This window comes from Myotis lucifugus, unplaced genomic scaffold (assembly GCF_000147115.1).
Source record: "Myotis lucifugus unplaced genomic scaffold, Myoluc2.0 scaffold_6772, whole genome shotgun sequence".
Taxonomy (NCBI): Eukaryota; Metazoa; Chordata; class Mammalia; order Chiroptera; family Vespertilionidae; genus Myotis; species Myotis lucifugus.
Window position 1 is genome coordinate 1 of NW_005877820.1, and position 8,268 is coordinate 8,268.

The window sequence follows — 8,268 nt, forward strand, 5'->3', positions numbered from 1 at the left end:
CAAATGGCAGAACAACCGATCGCACGACACGCACGGACCACCAGGGGGCAGATGCTCAACGCAGGAGCTGCCACAGGGGGAGCGCCACTCAGCCAGAAGCTGGGCTCATGGCTGGCGAGCACAGCGGCAGTGGCGGGAGCCTCTCCCACCTCCGTGGCAGCGCTAAGGATGTCTGACAGACGGCTTAGGTCCGCTCCCCGAGCCGTCAGTCAGACATCCCCCACGGCCTCCCAGGCTCTGAGAGGGTGCAGGCCGGGCTGAGGGACCCCTCCCACACCAGAGTGCACGAATTTCATGCACTGGGACTCTAGTAAATAAATAAAAGTTAAAAAATAACAACAAAAGCCTAACTCCCCCCCACCTGCTTTTGATGCCTGATCTATAAGGACTTGAGAACTCCCACCCTGTCACTTCTCCAAGTATTTGCACCTTCCACCCCTTATTCCAATGGCGATCAGGGACGGGAGCCCTTCCGTTCGACCCCAGGCTGGGACCCGGGACCCTGGGCTGGGCTTTTCTCCAGGGTCTGCAGCCTCGAGAACTGTGGGCGTGCCTGTGGCCTCTGACACCACAATCCTGGAGACCAGGGGATTGGGGGTGGGACCAGGGACTGCGGCATCCTCCCCTCACCTGCAGGTCCATGATCTGAGCTCCTGGGAACCTGTGGGGAGAGGGAGACTGTGAGCGACCAGCAGCCAGGAAGGAGCCTCAAGGGCTCATGCCTGTCCCCTCGGCCTGCCCTGCCCCCCATGGAGACCCAGGCTGCCGCACGCCTTCTGTGCTCGGGCCTCAGAGCCGCCCAAGGCTGTGACCTCGATCGAGGTCTCCCTCCTGCTGGGCCGCACTGTCCTCATCACCCCCCCCCCACCCTGCGCGCCAAGTCTGTGCTCCCCTGAGCAGCCTGTGGGATTCTTATAAAACCTTCCAATCGCAGGACCCGCGTGGCTCAGTGGCTGAGTTTCGACCTATGGACCAGGAGCTCAGGGTTCGATTCCCAGTCAGGGCACATGCCCAGGATGGGGGCTCGATCCCCAGTGTGGGGCGTGCAGGAGGCATCCTTCTCACATCACTGATGTTTATCTCTCCCCCTCTCTCTGAAGTCAATCTATCTATATATATAAAACCCTAATATGCAAATAAACCAAACAGTCGAACAACAGGTCGCTGTGACGTGCACTGACCACCAGGGGGCGCACGCGGGAACATGGCGAGAGTCAGCTGTGGTGGGATGGTGGGTGGGTGGGGGGGCGCCAGACCAATCCAGGGCGCTGGTTGCTGGTCGCTGTCATTGAGGCGGGCCTCTGGTGGTGACTGAAAATTCCTTGCTCCCGCGAGCCGTGGTCCGGCTGAGCTATTGCATCCCCCACCGGCACCCGGATCGCCCCTGAGGACTTCCCCACCTCCCCCTGCTCCTGAGGGAAGATGGCCGGCAGTCCCCTCTTGCACCCACTGCTGGCGCTACCCAATCCCTCCACACTGTTGGCGGGAGGGGTCAGTCTGGGAGGAGCGTGGACCAGGGGGTCCACGGCAGGAGGGGCCGGGCGGGGGTGCAGAGGATGGGCGAAGACCTGCCCCTGTGCCCACCACCGCCTCTGGCCCACAGTTCCTTCCAAGGTGAACGAATTCGTGCACTGGGCCCCTAGTAACATATTATTTATATATTTATTTTTACTTATTTTTAATTATTTATATTGCTTAAACTATTACACAGAGTAGTACATTTATCTCCTTTTTTCCCCCTCCTTAACCTTCCCCCAGCAGTAACATATTTTTTTAAAAAAACACCTCAAATCGTGCCCCTCCGCTGGGAACCTCCCACGGCTCCCATCCCCTCAGATGACAGCGGAGCTGACACTGCAGACGTCACCCCTCCTCACACTGCGACCCCGCGGACACCCCGCCCAGGCTCCCGAGGCCCCTGCACCCGCGGGTCCTCCCCGCCCGTCACGCCACGTCCCCTCAAACTTCCGGTCAGAAACGGGGGGTCCCCCCCACGAGCGCCCCCACGGCCCTCATCGAGGCCTGAGGATTCAGGGGCGGAGGTCGGGGAGGAGCAGGGGCGCAGGACCCACCTGCGCGGGCTCCACCGGGGCGGCCTCCGCCTTCGGCACCTGAGGGCGGGGGAGGCGAGGGGCCAATCGGCGGGAGACGAGGGCGAGGAGCCGGGCTTCGTTCGGGCAAGAACCGCCTCCGCGCCCGTCACCGCAGGTCTGACACGGCGTCCAGCAGAATGAGGAGGTGGATTCATCCAAAAAAAAAATGTCCGCCCAAGAAGAAAACCGGAAGTCCCGCCCCGACGCATTCCCCACGCACGGAGACGACCCTTTCCTGGGTCTTCATTGGCCCTGCACCGCCAAGGCTTCTGGGTAATGTAGTTTCCACAAGCACCAACCGTGGAGACGTGCGTCGGGCGCCACCTCCTGGGCAAAGGTAGAATCACAGCGTTAGCGGCGCCTGGAAAGGGAGGACTAGGCTGGGCTTCCCCCTCCCTTCCTCTCTGAAATCAGTGACAATATATTTTAAAAAGGAAAAGGAAAGTGAAGCATGGTAATGATCCCTCCTTAGGGAAAACTTCTGTTTGAAACTGCTGTTTTAGAATTCTCTGCTGTTTTGAAATTCTCTGTTATTTTTATTTATTTATTTATTTATTTATTATTTAAAATATTTTTATTGATTTCAGAGAGGAAGGGTGAAGGGGAGAGAGATAGAAACATCAATGATGAGAGAGAATCATGGATTGGCTGCCTCTTGCACTCCCCCAACTGGGGACTGAGCCTGCAACTCAGGCTGATCAGTGATTCTCTCTCATCATTGATGTTTCTATCTCTCTCTCCCTCTCCCTTCCTCTCTGAAATCAATAAAAATATATTTATTTTTAAAAAAAAAGAACATTTGGAGTCCTGGACCCTGATTTCTCTTCTACCCCTATACCTGCAGCTCTACTCCCTTAACGGTTAGCGCCTCGGGAACTACATTTCCCAGAAAGCACTGCGCTCCGCGGCGCTGATGCTCGGCCAATGACAACGGTCATTTCCTCGAGGGCCGACGTTCTGGGGGCGGGACTTCCGGCGTGGCCTCAGGGGCGTTCACTCGGGGCGGTTCTGAGGGGCCGGATCAGTCTCTCAGCCTCCGCGTGGCTGGTTTGTGGGCGGGGTGACGGGGGCGTGGGCGGTGCGAGGCGAGGCTGAGGCTGAGGCTGAGGCTGCTGCCCCGGGTGACCCCCATTCCGCGTCGGGGAACCGGGGCGACCTGGTTCTCCACCCCCCTCCCTCCGTCCCGGTCCCGGTTGGCGCACAGAGTCCGATGGCGGCGGCCGCGATGAAGCGCCGGGCGGAGGTGAGTGCGTCCCGGGCCTCCCCGCCGCCCCCGTGAGCGCCCCCGACAGGCTCAGCGGTCAGTGCCCGGGACCAGGAGTTCGGGTGGGGACTGGGCGCTCGGGTGGCCATGGAATGGGGAGGAATGACCCATCTGGGCTGGATTTTCAGAACCGACAGGACGCCCCGGCCGGTGTGGCTCAGTGGGTAGAGCGTTGGCCCGCGGACTGAAGGGCCCCGGGTTTGGTTCTGGTCCAGGGCACAGGCCTGGGTTGGGGGCTCCATCCCCACTAGGGGGCGTGCAGGAGGCAGCGGATCCATGATTCTCTCTCCTCATTGATGTTTCTCTCACTCCCTCCCTCTCCCTTCCTCTCTGAAATCAATAAATATATATTTTTAAAAACAAACAAACAAAAAAAGTCAGGCTTGCCGGGATGCTGTTGCTCAGGTGGCTGAGTGCCGCCCCAGGTGCCCCGAGGTCGCCGGTGGGTTTGGTTCCGGGGTCCGGGCTCATGCCCGGTCTTGGGCTCAGTTCCCAGTAGGGGGCGTGGAGGAAGCGTGGTTCTTGCTCTTCAATCTCTCTCTCTCTCTCTCTCAAAAAAACAAATCAATTAAAAAATATAAACAACTGGACCGGCTTTGGTGCCGCATCAGATGCGCTGTGACCGGCGGTGATCGTGGGGACGGGAAGGGCCTGACGCACAGGCACGAGTGTGACCCAGGCAGCGGCCCCCCGGGCGGGCGCCGTCTTTGTTCCCATTTTACAGGTGACAACACTGAGGCTCGGGGAGGGCCACGCAGCCACTGAGAGGCCCCGAGGGGGGGGATGCGCCCCGGGCCGACACTGTTGCCTGCAGAGGTGCTTGCAGACCAGGCAGAGGTCAGGGACGGGGTCCCCGGTGCTCGGCTCTTGGGTGTCCTGCTCCTCGTCCGTCCGTCCGTCTGTCCTTCCGTCCGTCCTTCCACTGGAGATCTCTGGCAGGTGCCGCCCAGGGCCAGGGCTTTGAGTCCTGACCAGGGAGCGTCTGGATTGGGCCCCACGTCTGGCAGCCAGTGGCACCGTGTGTTGTACCCGCAGCATCAGGAGGTGCGGCGGCGGCGAGGCTGAGCTGGGGGTGCCCAGGAGGCTGTGGTCGGCACTGGGCCAGGTGGAGGCAGTGGGAAGCAGCGATTGGACCTGGGACCCGGCCGGAAGCTGGGCCTCGGCCAATGGTGGTGGGAGCCAGGGGACAGTTGGGGGGGTGGCAGTGTGATGGGACCCAGACTTAACAAGCTTTTTTAAAATATATATATATTTTATTGATTTTTTACAGAGAGGAAGGGAGAGGGATAGAGAGTTAGAAACATCGATGAGAGAGAAACATCGATCAGCTGCCTCCTGCACACCTCCTACTGGGGATGTGCCCGCAACCAAGGTACATGCCCTTGATCGGGATCGAACCCGGGACCCTTCAGTCTACAGGACGATGCTCTATCCACTGAGCCACACCGGCCAGGGCAGGATGGGATTCGGATCACACGTGTCCAGCCCTGCGGATGCCATGTGTACACGGGCGTGTGGTGAAGCTGGGAGATGCATGTGGTGTGTGTGTGGGAGCGGGTGGCAGTGAGGGGTTGGGGGCGTGAAGGGTGGTGCGGGAAGGAGTGATGCTCACGTTGGGAGGGACTGTAAACCGATGGCCTCAGGCGCTGGTACTGGGGCCGATGGACCCAGCTTTGATGGTGGCCCTGGCCGTGGCTCAGTGGTCAGAGCTGCGGCCTGCATGCCGAAGGGTCCCCCGCACTTAATTCCCTCACGTGGATGCGTTTTTTCCTCTCGCCCTGTCCCCTCCCCTCTCTCCCCACCCTGGCAGGGCCGTGTGACCCTCAAGGACGTGGCCGTCCGCTTCTCCCGGGAGGAGTGGCGGCTCCTGGATGAGGCTCGGCGGTGTCTGTACCGCGAGGTGCTGCTGGAGAACGGGCGCTGACGGCCTCCCTGGGTGAGCTTCCCCCGCCTTCCCTGCCCGAGGGTGTTGTGCGAGCGCCCGGCCCGTGCCCGCCTCGTGTGCACTGCCACCCCGCTTCCCCGAGCTGCCCGAAGCCTTGTGGGCAAGGGTTTGGGGACGAGGACTCCCAGAGTCAGCCTGGTGGCTCGCACCCTTGGCCTCTCCCTGGTCTGGTGACACGGTGACAGTCCATGCGGTTCTGTTCGTCCCAGGCTCTGGCCTCTTCCTGTGTCTGACATGGGATCTGCCTGTGGCTGGAATTCAGGCACCCAACACCGTCACAGCCTGAGGGGTCGTCGGGCACGGGGTGGGCTGCTCTCACCCCCTGTCTTGTCTCTCCCGTAGGCCTTGCATCTGGCGGGACCCATGAGCTCCCCCAGCTGGTGCAGTGGGGAGCCCCTTCTTCCTGCCGGTGGCGTCAGGACTGCAGCCGGACCAGCGGGTACAGAGGGAGAGGCGTGGCTCAGGGGGGCTCACAGGGGGCCTGGCGGTTTGGTGCCAAGACAAGGGGCCAGGCCTGCTTTCCATCCTCGCTTTCCCAGTTGCCCACTGGGGAGGGAGCCCGCAACCCGGGTGTGTGCCCTGACCAGGGATCGAACCGTGACCTCCTGGTTCATGGGTCGGTGCTCAACCACTGACCACGCCAGCCCGGCAGTGGGTTCCATTTTTTCTGGGTCTGAACACCCTTCTGGGCTGTGTTCCTGGGTGACCAGCAGCTTCTGGCTCCCAGGAGCCGATCCTTGTGTCCTGGCTGCTCCTGAGGCCCCATGGGCCTGGGAGCTGGTCAGGCCCTTTCCACACGGTCTCCCGCCTCATCCTCCCACAGCCCCGGGACTCGGCTGGGCTGGGTGTGTCGGGTGCAGGTTTGTGAGGTGCTTCCCCTCCCCCCGAGGCCCACGTCTCTTCCTCAGCACGTCTCTGCCCCCCCCCCAAGCCCCCCGTCTCTGTGTCATCACGTCTCTGCTTTCAGGCTGTGGGCGCGGAGCAGAGGCGGAGGAGAGTGTTCCTGCAGGAGGAGTGCCCAGAGCGAACCATCGCCAACACCGGAAGCTGCGCTGTGGAGAGAAGCTCTTAGGAGGAGAAGAGGGGGCGCAGGGCCAGGACTTTCCAGCCGGCACTGGTCTCAGACAGCAGGAGACTCACAGTACAGGGGCGCCACGCGGGGCCGCCCAACATCACCCCCAAAGAAGGCAGTACAAGTGCAGCGAGTGTGGGAAAGCCTGTGGTCAGAAATACTTGCTGGTGGAGCACCGGAGGCTGCACCCCGGAGAAAAGCCGTACCAGTGCAGCGAGTGTGGGCGGTCATTTAGCCATAAGCCCAACCTTTTCGTGCACCAAATAGTTCACACGGGTGAAAGGCCTGACGGCTGTAGCGAATGCGGAAAATCCTTCAGCCGCAAGGCCCACCTGGTTCAACACCGGAGAGTTCACACCGGAGAGAAGCCCTTCACGTGCAGGGAGTGTGGGAAAGCCTTCCGGCATCACTCCACCCTCATCCAGCACCACAGGGTCCACACTGGGGTGAGGCCTTTCGAGTGCAAGGAATGCGGGAAATCCTTTAGCTTCAGCTCGGGCCTCATGAAACACCAGAGGGTTCACACTGGGGAAAGGCCTGATGGGTGCACTGAGTGTGGGAAATTCTATAGCCACAAGGCCAGCCTCACACTCACTGGCAGGTTCACACTGGAGAAAGGCCGTGTGAGTGCGGGACTGTGGGAAGTTTTTCAGCCAAAGCTGTGGCCTCATGCAGCACCGCAAAGTTCACACTGGAGAAAAGCCTTTTCAGTGCCAGGACTGTGGCCGGCTCTTCAGTGAGAACTCGAGCCTGGTCAAGCACCGGAGGGTGCACGCCAGAGCCGGGCCTTACGAGTGCGGGGACTGTGGGAAAAGCTTTCGCTCCAGCTCCAGCCTGGTTAAACGTCGGAGCGCTCACCCCGGAGAGACGCCGTGGGAGTGCGGTGATTGTGGGAAATCCTTTCGCCGGCGTTTCGGCCTCATTCAGCACCAGAAAGTCCACAGAGGAGACAGGTCTTGAATGTAGCTCATGTGGACAAGCCTTGAACCAAAAGTCTGTCTGGTCCGAAGGGAAGCTCCACACCCAGAAAGGCCTGTGGACACAGTGGCCACGCAGAGAGGTTCAGCCAAAGCTTCGCTAACCTCGTTCAACACCGGGCGTTCAGACGGAGAAAGGTCTAAGGAGTCAGGGCACGTGCTGTCCCTGGTCACCCCAACCCAGTGTTCCCACTGGGGGCACATGCCCCACAGGGGGGCAGCGTGATTTTTAAGGAGGGCAACTTGAGAATTGAACTATTAACAGTGCATTTTTTGCATTTCTTATGGTTCTAGGGGCCTCATCTACAGTATATAAATAGGTATTGTGACATATTTATGCATTTCAGTTCTCTGTTACATGTTTTCAAACTTTATTTGCTATTTTTTCCTATCACTTCATCTTTTTTTTTTTTTTTTTAACAATTTCTTACTGATTTCTTCCTCAGTACTTTGGCTGTGCTTCCGTTCTTTTATTTTTCTCTTTCATGGATGCCATGTTCTCTGGAAGCTTGTTTAGACCAAGTTCATGGCTGTGTAGGCTTCCTCCATGTGAACAGGAGTTCATTTTTTATTTTTTATTTTTTTAAAATATATTTTATTGATTTTTTACAGAGAGGAAGGGAAAGAGATAGAGAGTTAGAAACATCCATGAGAGAGAACCATCGATCAGCTGCCTCCTGCACACCCCCCACTGGGGATGTGCCCGCAACCCAGGTACATGCCCTTGACCGGAATCGAACCTGGGACCCTTCAGTCCGCAGGCCGACGCTCCATCCACTGAGCCAAACCGGTTTCGGCAGGAGTTCATTTTTTGAATAGTAAGAGTTATATGTTGCAGGGGAGGGGCATCAGGATTTAGGATGATGAGAGAGAATCATTGCTTGGCTGCCTCCTGCACGACCCCCACTGGGGATCGA

The 8,268-nt window shown here is 59.2% G+C and overlaps 1 pseudogene; it reads left to right on the top strand.

Annotated features, from left to right (window-relative positions):
- Nucleotides 1-3,303: 3,303 nt before the first annotated feature.
- On the top strand, nucleotides 3,304-7,666 carry LOC102436156 (annotated as a pseudogene).
- Nucleotides 7,667-8,268: the final 602 nt, after the last annotated feature.